Source organism: Chenopodium quinoa, unplaced genomic scaffold (genome assembly GCF_001683475.1).
Source record: "Chenopodium quinoa cultivar QQ74 unplaced genomic scaffold, ASM168347v1, whole genome shotgun sequence".
NCBI lineage: Eukaryota > Viridiplantae > Streptophyta > Magnoliopsida > Caryophyllales > Amaranthaceae > Chenopodium > Chenopodium quinoa.
In genome coordinates, this window is record NW_018744813.1 from 1317412 (window position 1) to 1331617 (window position 14206).

Below are 14206 nucleotides of genomic sequence, written 5' to 3' on the forward strand. Positions count from 1 at the left end.
GCGCTCCTCCCGCCCGGCCGGGCGCGCCTCCGGGCGCCAGCCTTTTTGGCCGGGCGGCTCATTTGGGCCAATATTTGGAGTTTGATTGGGCTTCAATTCTTCGGGCCAATCTGGGTTTCCTCTTTGGGTCTTGAATACTCGGTCCAAACGCCCCGGTATCACCTATACCGAGCCCTTAATCACCGGTTCGATGACTCTAACCGGCCCTGGGCTATAAAATCTGGTCGTGCTTTTCCAATGCTCGTGATTGCTCCTAAATATCTCGGAAAAATACTCCAAAAGCATAATTCCCTGCAAAAGTCAACCAAACCTACGAAAACACTAGAAAACACCAATTAGTAATAAAAGTGGCTCTAAAGATCCAAAAACACTACTAATTACGACTAAGGGACGGGGGTAAAATACAATATAAAATAGACACATCAATTATTATTATTATTATTATTATTATTATTATTATTATTATTATTATTATTATTATCTATAATACTCCCTTTGTTTTTATTTACGTACTCCATTTTCATTGAAAATTTATGTAATAATGCAGATGCGTGCAAAATTTTGACATATATTTTGTAACTATCAATGTACAAATAAAATAACTGAATCTTAACAAACTATTCAATGTGACAAGCTCATTTTTCCGCGTATAAGGTATTTTTAGTTCGGGTCACACACGTAGTACAGACTTAAATCGATTTAGGTCATTTTGCGTGCAAGGTAGTTTTAGTTCGGGTCAGTTTAGGTTTTGGGTATGTTCGAGTCAATTAATTCGGTTTAAATTTAGGCCAGGTCAATTCGGTTAACCGGTCGATTAGGGTCGGGTCATTTCGGGTATCGGGTCAAATTCGGGTCGGGTCATTTCGGGTATCGGGTAAAATTCGGGTCGGGTCATTTCGGGTATCGGGTAAAATTCGGGTCGGGTCACTTTGGGTTAGGACATTTCAGGTATCGGGTCAATTTCAGGTATCGGGTCAATTTGGGTATCGGGTCAACTTTGGGTCGGGTACAATTGGGTCGGGTCAACTTTGGGTTTCGAGTCAAGGTCGGGTCAACTCCACATTGGGTCGGGTATGGTTCGGGTCGGGTCAATTTCGGGTTTTGGGTCAATTTCGGGTTTTGGGTCAATTTCGGGTTTCTGGTCAATTTCAGGTCATTGTTTTCGGGTCATGGGTCGGGTCATTCGGGTCGGGTCATCAAGTCTTGGTCAGGATTGCCAAGTCTACCACGAACCACCACAACCGGAGCAAGGGAGGTGGTGAGAGCCGTGAGAGAGAAAGATTTGAGGGGCTTGGTCTCGTGTTTGCTAACTCAGGTTTAATTTTGATCTTACTAATCAATTGAATTCTTGTATCATGCAAACCCTAGGCACCTAGTTTATTTATAATCATATTATAATTAGACTAAGGTTAGGAAGCCCAAAATCCTCCAACCTTACTCCATATGGCCGACCACTATAGGGGATGAGGCCCATCATGGGCCTCGTCCTCTCGTGCCAGATCTAGACCCTTTGTGTGACCTTATAGGGTCCGTCCAATTGGGCTTTGGGATATTTTACTAGCCCAATGATCATTAGTACCTCTAGCTATGATAAAACGATGACCCAAATGACCGAACTTAATCATCTCCATAATTTGATCCATTTATATATCTAGTAATTGAACACGACAAAGACATAAATCCTTCAATAATGTGAATGTTGTTATTGCAAAAGATGTTATTGCTGCAGTGGAAGCTCAGGCTTCTGATAATGTCAATGCCATGGATGATGTTAAACCTGATGTGGTTGTTAAACCTAAAATTGTGAATAGGTGATCACGCAGAGCTCGTAAACTTGCTGCAACTTCTAGTCAAGTTGTTGAAGTTGTAAAACTTGAAGAGGGGTATGAAATGTTCTTCTTTTATTAATTGTGCTTTGGTTTACTTTCTTATTAATTTGTGGTTTTTTTAATTTCCTTAACATGAGTTTATTGAATTTATTGTCTGAGATTGTATTTTTTTCATTTTTTATTGGAGTTTTTTGAATGCTTACTTTATAGGGTGTTACTTGTAAATGATAAAGGTGTTACTGTTTATTTGTAGGTTGTAGCGGAGATTTTATGTAAGTGTTACTTGTTAGGGTGTTATTATTTAAGAGGATTACTTATATGAGTGTTACTTGTTTTCTGGTGTGTTACTTGTTAAGGATTACTCATATTAAATTAATAAAGGTTATAGTGTGTTACTTGTTTTATGATAATAGTGAAAGGGTTCACTCTTTGAGGGGTTACTTATTTGTGTTTATTTATAGTAGGGGCTAAGAAGATTACTTATATGAGTGTACTTGTTAACTGCTTAAAATTGATAAAGATTGTAGGCGTTACTTGTTAAATAGGAGTTATTAAGGTGGGTGTGATATAAGTGTTATATGAGTGTTACTTGTTAAGTTGTTACTTGTAAATGATAAAGTTGTTACTGTTCTAAATTCTCTAGTATTTTTCTTTGATGGGTTACTTGTTTGTGTTTTTATTTATAGTAGCGGGTAAGAGGATTACCTGTTATATGAGTGTACTTGTTAACCATTTAAAATTGATAAAGATTCACTAGTAGAAAAAAATACTATTTGTAACGCCCTATTGGTAACTGACATAAATTATGTTAGTTACTACAAGGGTATTAGTAACCAACATAGCTAATGCAGGTTACAAATAAATTAGCATTAGTAACTGGCATAACCAAAGTCAGTTACAAATAGTAGGTCAAAAGATAGGCTGACCAATTATTAGTATGCAAGTTAAACTTTGTTGACTTTATTTAATGTAATGGGCTTTATTTAATGTAATGGACATTATAAAGCCAGTTACTAATGCTACTCACGATTTTTTTTTTTTTTTGAAATTACTCCTACTTTCCGTCCTTCGACATACAACCTAACTTATCAATTACCCCATTTTTTCACAACCACCCTTTTTAATTCTCCTCTAAAACTGCTCTGAAGCTTTTCCAAATCTCAATTATGGAAGATATCAACAAGGTAAGCGCTCGATCTCCTCTTAATTTATTAATGTTTTAATTAATTCTAACCGATTATTCAAGAAATTAAAAGATGAAGTTCTAGGGTTTGTGCTTTTATTTATTTATTTATTAATTTAATTTAATGGTTGTTTAGGGATTTCATTACATACTACTTCCAAATTTGGTGTTCACGGTAGCAGATGGGGGGCGAGAGTTTCGAGCACAAGAGAGAGAAACCAGAGCTTGTAATTCCTCACCATCATTTGGCGAGTGGGTTGATTCCGAAATCATTGTCTGTTGAAGGAGAGCAGGTTGCTACTAGGTGGCCTAATTGGCTTGCCGCCGTTGCAAGGGAGGCTATCTAAGGGTGGGTGCCGCAGCGAGCTGATTCATTGAGAAGTTAAATAAGGTATAGTTCAATGTATCCTTTGTAGTTATTTATTTGTTTCGGAAGATGAACAATACAATAACATAGTAAGAGCTAATAATGCTTTAGAGAAGTGAAATATACTATAAATTTGTGGGATTGCATTGAGAGATTATGCCGAATTGCCGATGAGCTTAGATGGTTGTAGTGTTAGTAGTATGGTTACTTTAGTATGGTTTAAATGGAAATATGTTATCTTAGTTATTATTTGCTCCACTAACTATCTACAACTAGATTAATTTTTGGAGTCTGATGTTTATATCGAAAACGTATTCGGTGGTAATGTTACTAGTACAAATACTTAGTATTTGTTCTGTTTAATGAAAATGGTGCCTTGAAATTGGTTTAATTGGCTGGTTAAATTAGCTTGTAGCTATCATGTGAGAGGAATGTGACAAGGAATAATATTGTAAAAGGAAATAGTGGTGATTGGTGAATATATATCAACTTCAAGTATTAAGGGATATTCATGTGTGAGTGAGGTATTATGCATTATTTTAAAGTTGATTATGTTCTTTTATAGAAGACACTTATTGTGTTGGTGCATAGGCTATTGTGTTTTCCTGTGCATAGGCTATTGTGTTTCTAATTGGTTTAATTTTTTGCAAGGATTAGGAACTTTTTTGCCACCCAACTTTTTTGGCTACCGTTTGGATTTTATTGCCAGGAATAAATGAGTAAATAATTTAGATTTGGTTTTCTATTAGTGAACCTTGCAAAATAATCAAATCAGTTTTCCTTGCATTGCTTTGTTGTTTATTTATAAGTAATTTTTCCTCTAATATGCTGCAATGCAGGAATTTTCAGCCACGGTCGCTTGCCATGTCCAATACTTATGGCCTTACGCCAGCTTCTGATTCTATACTTCAAGAGATTTGTCAGGTTGTTTTTTTTTACTTTATATTTAAAATTTTACTGTTTTTATTTCAGATACCCCAAAGGGGGTTTTGGGGTAATGTTCTTAATTGTTTTCTACTGTCAAATTATTGTTTTTTAATTGATACAGTTTATGTGATTAGAACCTAGATGATTTAATCTGATTATTTTTTGTTTCCTCTCTTTGATTTATATGATTTTTGATAATAGATTTGAGCTTGTTTCTTTGGAATTTGCATCTAAGGATTGTATAGACTTTGGATTTTAGTTAACTGCAATTGATTGAGCATTAGTGGAAGTTTGGTTTATTAGAATTAGTGGAGCAAATTTTTTTTATTTTAATTTTTTTGGTTAAAATTTATGTATGTATATTTGTATATAGATTGAAAAATTATCAAAGTGACGTTGAAATGTTGCTATTATAAAGTATATAATATTGGTTTATGTGTCAGCTCAACTTTATCTATTAAGGTTATTAGAGCTAAACATTGCAAATTAGTTTGCATGGTAAATTAGTATTATCCTTTGGGCATGGGTTATTGATGTTAAGTATGATATTGATAGTTTAGCTCACTGATCATTCAAACTATACTACATTGAAATTCATGTTAGTGTTTCGGCCAGAGGGTGATGGGGATAACTTTGACCATGTATCCAATATTAGAACTACAATGAGATTGGTTCATTAAACTCGTGAATGATAGATGGACTTAATAATAATAATACGGAGTAATAGCTTTACTACCTTTGGTCTTGTATTAATATGGTAGATTTGGCGTTCTCCTTTTATCGTCATGCCAAATTGAAGGAATTGGATAGCCTTATGAGAAAGGGGGATGTATGGCAACACGGCGACACTTATAAGTAGTCTAGTACCTTCTTTGTACTTGTTACTTGAGAATACCTGATCTACTAAACTAAACCCAAATTTCGTATTTGCTTTTGTCCACTGAACTGAACCCGAATTTCGTATTTGCTTCTAGCCCACTGACTAAACTAGAATTTGATCTACTGAACTATAATTGAGAATAATTGATCTACAGAACTAAAATCGAATTTCGTATTTGCTTTTTCAGAACTGAAAATCAGAACTCAAATCAAAGCATAAATTCAGAGCTGAATTCAGAGCTTAACTTTTAGATCTGAAGTTCAGAACTGAAAATCAAAACTGAAATCAGAGCTGAAATTCAAAGGTTACCGATGAATTTACCTCTTTGCAAGCTGAAATGCTATACGAGTTTTAGTTGATGTTTTAATTTTATAATGTATAATGGACACGTATTCTTTATTTTATATTTGCAGGAGTATTTGGCAAAACTTGCAGCCTACAAAAATGTAGAATTGGATGAGATTCGAGAACAATGGGCTCTCAGTTTTTTAGACTTAATTTTTTGTTGAAAAGACTAGTTATCTTATTAATCGATGTTATAATTAATTACATTTAGTTCAATTAAATAAAACAATATAACACATTTATATATCTACTTTTATTTAGCCTATCGGTTATTGTTGTTACATTTCTAAATTATAAATCAATGATTTCTTTATTCAAGTTTTAATTGATTTTTGGAACGTATGGTTAATTTTGTTGTATTGTATTGTTGTGGATGAATTCAAGATGTGTGGAATTATTTAGAGTGTTTGTATTGTATGTTGTGGGTGAATGGAAGAGCTATTGGTTTTGGGGATTTAACATTGATTAAGTTAAATACATTTCCAACGGTCATGGTTCTTCGGCTTTATAGTTCTTTTGATTCTGAAAATTGTAAGTTTAACTTAACTTTTGGAAGGAGTTTACAACTAACAGTAGCCGATGTTCGTGATGTGTTAATGATACCAATAGGAGCAACAACTGTTCCTATTTCACTTAAAAGGAAGAATACTGAATTGAAGACATTGGAGAAAATTATGATATGGGAAAAAATCTCTAGATATATCAGTTCCTCTTTTGTTTAGTAAGATGACAACTGATGAGGGGATGCTAACAGGAAACAATGAGTTTGGAAAATGCTTTGTTATGTATGTAATGGTTACATTTCTTGCTCCTACATCAAATCGATCAGCTGACTTCAAATTGGTTTTAGCTTTGGAGAATGTAATTACGGAGATCAAGAAGTTTAACTGGTGTCAGAATATGTTAGATGATTTGTGTGACAAATTGGCGAGTTCTTCTACACAAAAGTATGTGCTTGGAAGTATTCTGCTGCTTTAGATTTGTTATTTTCATAGGATTCAAGTAGAAGGGTTTTTTGTTGACAGGTCAGTGCCCTTGATCATGCATTGGAATGATGAAACTTTTAAAGATAGGTTGGAAAAAGAAAAGGCACCAATGTAAAAAACGCTATTAGCAACTGGCAAAAAGTGGCTTTTAACAACTGGCGCGTGGGGCTGCTATTGCGGGGGCTACTAATGAGAATATTATTTGCAACTTAGTGATTATTTGCAACTGGCACACTGATTTGCCAGTTGCAATTGGTCTTTTTTTTAACATAAAAAAGTATTATTCGCAATTGGCCTAAAACTAGGCCTGTTGCTAATAGTACCTATTTGCAGCTGGCATATAGTTCGGCCAGCTGCTAATAGTACCTATTTGTAGCTGACATATAGTTCAGCCAGCAGCTGATAGTATGTTTTTGCAGCTGGCAATAGATCGGCCAGCTGCTAATAGTCATTTTTTAAAATAATAAAAAAAAAAAAAAAAAAGCAATTTTTTATCCAAATTTATGCAGGAACTGCTACGTATATCATGTACTCATACAAGTTACTATGGTAACAAAATTTGTGTTGATTTTACTGTATACATTAAATACAAATTTATTAAAATTACAAGGATACCAATCTACAAAAAAAAAAAAGAAAAAAAAAAGAACACATCAGTGATATCGTCTCGGAGCGACACCATTTATGAGAAGCAACGACTCAAATCGACCACATTAGCCATGGATTTCCTGCTAAACATATATAAAAAGTACAATAAACAACAATTGATTAGAAATTCCTCTAAACATAAGTAAAATTAAACAAAAAAAATAAGCACCAAAATCTAACGAGAAAGAACTTGAGTGCTTAAGGTTCAAGTTTTAATGAGAGAAATACACACTGAATTTTACTATGAAATCCAACAGCACAACATGTGGAAATATTTCTTCAAACAATAAAAAAATCCAAGGTCAACAGTTAAATATCTTAGAATGTAGGATTAAAAGGCCAAATGCAAGTGACGTGGATTTTTTTGAGAATAAGTATAGATCAAATAATACATCAGTCCTAAGAAACTGTTGGAACAAGAAAGTAAGTTTTTCGGACAAAGTTGAGCTCAATAACAATGATCATCTACAAAACTGTATAATACAAACAGCTAAATTGTTGGATAGCATAGAAAAAAAATTGCATAACAGCAAAACACCTGGCATACTGAAGGAACCCTTGATACTTTCACAATAAGCACCAAGTAAAACATAGCTTGCAATACATAAGCAGGTAAAGCAGAGATTAAGAATACCAAAACATAATAGTAAAGGCAACAAGACAGTGACTCAAGAGTTGATTAGATCTGTAAAGGGACAACCCTACTTACAAGGTAGATAATCCCTAACATTCCAAATCGATAAACAAACAGTAATAATCAAACAGATGGCCGGAAAGTTGAGCAATTGATAAACTAGCAATAATTATAAGAACATGAATTTCATCAAACGATGACGTACCTATAGAGAATTCAGGGGAGAGTGTTGATGAAAGATATACATAAAAAAAGTGTAGGAAAAGCCTGGTCAATTAACTTTTAGGGAAAGCACTTAAAAAACACAGTTTCGAAAAATAAAAAGGGCCACTTCAAAAAAAGCCTCAATCCTTCCAATTCAAAAGGGGAAAATAAAATCTCTGGTTTTAAGTCATTCAAACAGGATTGCATATATAGCTGATTGTATACATAAGCTAGAACAAAAATGAAATCGAAAGATCATTTCCTAAAAGATGCACAAACATAAGCAAGAAGACTTTTATGGATGATTTTTATTCAAGGAAGTGTAGGGTTAAGAAAGGTTGATTTGATCATGAAAATTTGTCAAATTAACAAGAATACAAGATACAGTGAAACATAAAGCTTTAAAGGATTTATGAACATTATACCTGGCCAAGCCCAAACATTGCCAAGTATCTAAAAGACATGAACCAATGAAACAAGGCCATTATTAGGGGTGAGCAAAGACCCAGGGTACCCGGTACCGGACCCGGAACCGGTTAGGATCCGCCGGGTCCGGACCCGGAACTGGTCCCACCGGTTCCGGGACCGGGTCCAAAATGTCGGACCCGGTTGTAACCGGTTCCGGGACCGGGTCCTAAAATTTCGGACCCGGTACCCACTGGGTACCCGGTTTAAACCAATTCCAGTTCCGGGTACCCGGTCCCGGATCCAGACAATCCGGGTACCCGGAACCGGTACTGATTTAGTTATAAAAAATTTTTTTGTTTTTTTAAAAAACCCAACAATTATGGCCCAATATTCCAGATTTTACCCTAAGTATATAAAGCAAAAAAAAAAAAAACCCTATTCTATCCTCTCACTTTCTCACCCTACTCTGCTTCTCTGCTACAGTGGTACTCACCACTCTCACACTCTCGCTCTCCTCTTGACTGTCGAGTGTCGACCACCGTTCACCGTCGAGCGTTCACTTCTTAATTCCTCCAAAGGTAATTTTTAAACTTTGCATATCAAATTATCAATTGCGAATTTGCGATTATGTATTTATTCGGTTTAGATCTGAAAAACGAAAGCTAATTTTTAGGGTTTTAATCATGAATAGTGTTAATTATGAAAATTACTATTAAAGATGAGTTTGAATCATGATAAAATTACAAATTACAAGTACAAATTAGTTAAACATTCAGATTTGTTCCTTCCCTTGAATTCTCTAGTATTTTGGGTGAATATAAACTCGATTGTGTTGATTGTGCTTCTTCCCTTTCGTTTTAACTTATGTTTTTTTTTTATAAAAATCATATTATCGAAGAAGAATCGTGGGGTTTAATACTTTAATGGGTTTAATCGTTTATTCTCAGATTTCGCAAGTTTAATGGTTTTTATTCTGTTTATTTTGCTATTTTTTAGGCATTTTTATTGCGTAATCTATTGAATTACTGATCTTTCAGTTTCTAGGTTTTACTTTGATATGTTGTGATGTTGTCATTGTGTCAAGTGTCTTGATCTGTTTAGTCTCAAGGTTTAATGTATTGATGTTGTTCTGCTTCTTTGCATTGCTGTTGTGTTGGTGTCAAGTTTCATGAATTGATTTAGTTTATGGGTTTAAGCTATTTCTTGTTTTATTGAGCTGGTCTTTTCTGAAATTTGTAGTTGTGGAGAAAGATGTAGATGGTGATGCATGTGCAGGAACTACAGTTGGATTTCTATGTAGAATTCTGCTTGTTTAAAAGGTTTTTATAGAGGAGAAAGTGTTTCAACAACTAAAGGAACCTTCTTTTCATAAGATTAATTACCATTTTTTCTTTATTAAGTTCCAATTCCTTTTTGTATTCTTCATGAAGATGATGTACTAGGATCTGTGCATATTGTCTCTCCTTTCTTTCTTTGTGTTTATGTGAGTGAGACAATATCAGTTCTGACTGTTGTATGTATTTGTGTAATGCATATAATCACTCTCACTTTGTGTAATGTTTATGTCTTATTAAAGTTTAATTTGTTCCTATTTCAGAACTATGAGCAATACCGACAATTCGTCAGTCCCTATGGATGATGAAAGTGAGGTTGGAAACGAGAATGCAACAACCAAATCAACCAAGGTTGGTGACAAGAGGAAGTCTGAATACTGGAACCATTTTTGGGATTTTAGAGATCCAGTAACCAAAAAAATTGTTCAAGTCAAATGCAAATATTGTGAGAAAATGCTAACAGGTAATACTAATAATGGAACTTCTTCATTAAAGAAACACCTTGGTGCATGTTCAAAATACCCTCCAAATGTAGACAAAAAGCAAAAACTCATTTCTGTTTACAAGTCTCCTGAATCTGATGCTACTATAGTCTCTAATTGGAAATTTGATGAAACTGCTTGTAGACTTGGTTTGGCAAGAATGGTTATTGTTGATGAACAACCATTTTCTATTGTTGAGCGTGAAGGTTTTAGGTATTTTTGTAGTGTTGCTGTACCTCAATTTCATATACCTTCACGTTTTACAGTTGCAAGAGATGTGAAGAATATATTTGTTTGTGAAAGTGGAAAATTAAAGAAATTAATTGGGTGTTTGAAATCGAGAGTGTCACTAACAACTGATTGTTGGACCTCCATTCAAAATTTTAATTATCTTTGTTTGACTGCTCATTTTATTGATGATGATTGGAAGTTGCATAAAAGAATTTTAAATTTTCAATTAATGGATAGTCATAAAGGTAAGGAAATTGGAAAAGTTGTGGAGGCATGTATTCTTAAATGGGAGATTGAGGATCGATTGTTTTCTTTAACTGTTGATAATGCTAGTTCAAATGATGTGGCGGTTGGATATTTGAAAACACATTTTCATGATAAACTTGTTTTGGAGGGTTCATTTTTTCATATGAGATGTGCTTGTCATGTTCTAAATTTGATTGTGAAAGATGGTTTATCTAGTGTGAAGTCTTCGATTGCTCGAATTCGTGCTGCTGTTAGATATGTGAGGAGTTCACCTTCTAGAGCTAAATTGTTTGCACACTCTTCTATGTTGGTTAAAGTTTCTTGTAAAGGTTCAGTTTGTCTTGATGTGGCAACTAGATGGAATTCTACCTTTCTCATGCTTGAAACCGCATTGAAATTTGAAAAAGCTTTTAATAGGTTTGCGGAAGATGATCCTGATTTTAGTAGGGAACTCAAGGATGGAGTACCTACACAAGAAGATTGGGTAAATGCTAAAGTGTTGTCTTTGTGTTTGAAATTATTTTATGAGTCTACAAAGAAAATGTCGGGTAGTTTATATGTTACTACAAACTTGTATTTTCACGAGGTTTTGGAGGTGTTAAGTTGTTTGATAGAATGGGAAAACTCTACAAATATGGATATTCGTATTATGGGTAGACAAATGAGGGAAAAGTTTGATAAGTATTATGGGGATCTCGGTAAAACTAATATCATGATGTTAGTTGCGGTTGTTTTAGATCCTCGATATAAGCTTAGGTTTTTGAAGTATTCTTTTAAAAAACTTTATCCTAACGACTTTGCCAAAGTCGATGTTATTTGTGACAATTTGTATGACAATGTTCAGAAGTTATTTAACCATTATGATGCTATTATTGCTTCTTCCTCTTCCAAGAATAATCGTAATATTAATGTTGCCAATGTGGATAATGGTTCTGAAAACTTGAGCTCTTCAAATAGTGAGCAAATGAAAAAGTTTTATGATGATTTTGATGAGGAAGAAAGTGATTTTATTGTTGAAAAAAGTGAATTGGATTATTATCTTGAAGAAGCTCGGGAGAGAAGGGTTGAAGGGGAAATGTTTGATATTTTGGGTTGGTGGAAAGAAAAAAGTGACAAATACAAAGTATTGTCAACATTGGCTAAGGACATTTTGGCTATACCAATTTCTACGGTTTCTAGTGAATCCGCATTTAGTACATCGGGTCGCATACTTGATCAATTTCGTAGTAGTTTGGGGCCAAATATGGTGGAAGCTTTAGTTTGTACTCAAGATTGGTTAAGGGCGTCAAATGTATGCATTGATATTGAGCGCTTCCTTGAGGATGTTCAAAAATATGAAGAAGGTAATACACTAATACTTCTATTATTTTGTATATTTATCTATTTTATTTCTCTAAGTTTATTACTTATATTGTTTACTGTTTTTTTTAGAATTGGATGGTAGTGACACTGGCATCACACAAGTTAATGAATTTGTTGGAAATAATTGATGTGACAAAGGTTTGTATAATTGTATTCTTAATTATATTGTATGAAAAGATATCAAATGACAAATATTCTAAGGACATTTTGGCTTTTGTTTATAGGGAATTTGTGCTTCCTTGTTGGCTGCTGCCTCTTTGCTTTGTTGTCTGCTGTATGCTGTCTTTCTCCGTTGCTTAGATGGTTGCTGACTTGCTGCTGGTCTTGTTGCTGGCTGATGGTGTGCTCAGCTGCTGCCTGCTGATGGTGTGCTCAGCTGCTGCAGTGCTGCCTGTTGCTGCCCTTCCTTTTCTTCCCTTTTTTTTTCTGAACTTTTATTTAAGTAGTTGTTTTGGTTATGTTTGGATGTTTGGACTTTGCAGCATTGTTGAAGTTTGTTGTACTGATATTTTAGGTTGTTGAATTGGTACTTTTTGGCTTATTAGTTTGTAATATTTGTATTTTGAAATATTTGTATTTTGCTAGCCTCCAAAACTAATTTAGGGATATTATTATGTTAATATAACTAGCCTGCAAAATTCCATTATATATAATAATATATTATATAACAATTATAAAGAAAAAAACAGTATTTTACTACGTTGAATAATACCGGGTACCCGGTTTTGGAACCGGTTCCTACCGGGTCCGGGACCAGTTCCAAAAAATTTGGATCCGGTATTAACCGGTTCCGGGACCAGTTCCAATTCTTGGGACCCGGTTATAACCGGTTCCGGATCCGGGTATTACAAATATGACCGGGTACCCGGTCTTGCTCACCCCTAGCCATTATCAACCATTCATAGCTGCTTTTTGGACTGAACTTTGAACAGTAGAAAACTGAACAACTATAAACCCTGTTCTAATTTTTGAGCTTGAATGATACTATGTACTACATATTTTGAACGTAATGTGAATGCCAGGACAATAACAGCCAATATAGCCTCTCAGTTTAGAGTTCACCAATACAAGCCATTAAGGTGTCATGTAGAGAATTTGCACCAAAGAGCTAATTAGATATGTAAAGAGACAACCCTACTTACAAGGTAGATTATTCCTAACATTCCAAATTGATAAACTAACAGTAATATGGAAGTTGTTTAAATTCCATATTTGCACAAATGGATCAATTTATAGATTTAAATTCAATCTAAATTCTCAATACAATCATCAAAACCATAGAAATTATGATAAAATATAATTCATCTTCCTCAAACCCATGAAACCCCACAAAACCCCGTGATTCAGATTTAATTTATTCCACCCGAAAACCCAGATTGCATCAAAAAATCAATTTAAAAAAACCTAGAAAAATTAAATTAATGGGTTTGAATTTAAAATAGCAAACTAACCTGACCACCGTGAGACCATGATTTAAGACGAGCGAGAAAGCCGTCCCAGCACGGGAGAAATTGACACCGGCAGCGGCCACCTCACCTTACCAGTTCTCACGCACCAACATCGCCGAAAGCAACTAGCTAACAGCCCGTGAACAACATCCTAAACAGTGAACAACAATAGCAATAAGGTTAAAAAAGTGAATTTAACTCGCAAATCCTAAATAATGAACAACAACAGCAATAACAATCGAGGAACCACAAATCTCTTCAAAATTTCGAATATGAACGTAAAAAGGCAACTGTTGATTCACAAGCATTATAACCCCCAAATTCAGAATCAAATTTGGTTCCTCACAACTCAACAGAAGATCAATTAATTAAAAAATAAAAACAAATTCACAGATCTTGTATGAACAGATTGAAAGTAGCACATTATAGAGGATGAGATCTAGAATTTTGTGGAATTTGAGGAGAAAGAGGCTAAGGAATGAGGATTACAAATGAGGAGAGAGAATGAGGAGAGAGAAGATGAAGGAGAGGATAAGGAAGGATCCAGCAAAAATAAAATTAATAAGGAAACTTAATAAAAAATAAATAAATTGGATAATGGTTTTAGTAGCAGGCACTTACTATGCCAGTTACAATTATTTTGGCCAACTTTTTATTTGACCAAGTACTCGTAGCTGGCATTTAATAGGCCC

General features: G+C 34.5%; 1 long non-coding RNA gene across 2 annotated transcripts; it reads left to right on the forward strand.

Annotated features, from left to right (window-relative positions):
- The first annotated feature begins 2815 nt into the window (after nucleotides 1-2815).
- Nucleotides 2816-6721, forward strand: LOC110704012. Of its 2 annotated transcripts, XR_002507839.1 has the most exons (5): nucleotides 2816-3013; nucleotides 3149-3403; nucleotides 4219-4303; nucleotides 5374-5490; nucleotides 5600-6721. It is a non-coding gene; the product is annotated as an uncharacterized LOC110704012 (long non-coding RNA). The 2 variants fall into 2 exon arrangements; XR_002507840.1 differs by lacking the exon at nucleotides 5374-5490 and having other exon boundaries at nucleotides 2821-3013.
- Nucleotides 6722-14206: the final 7485 nt, after the last annotated feature.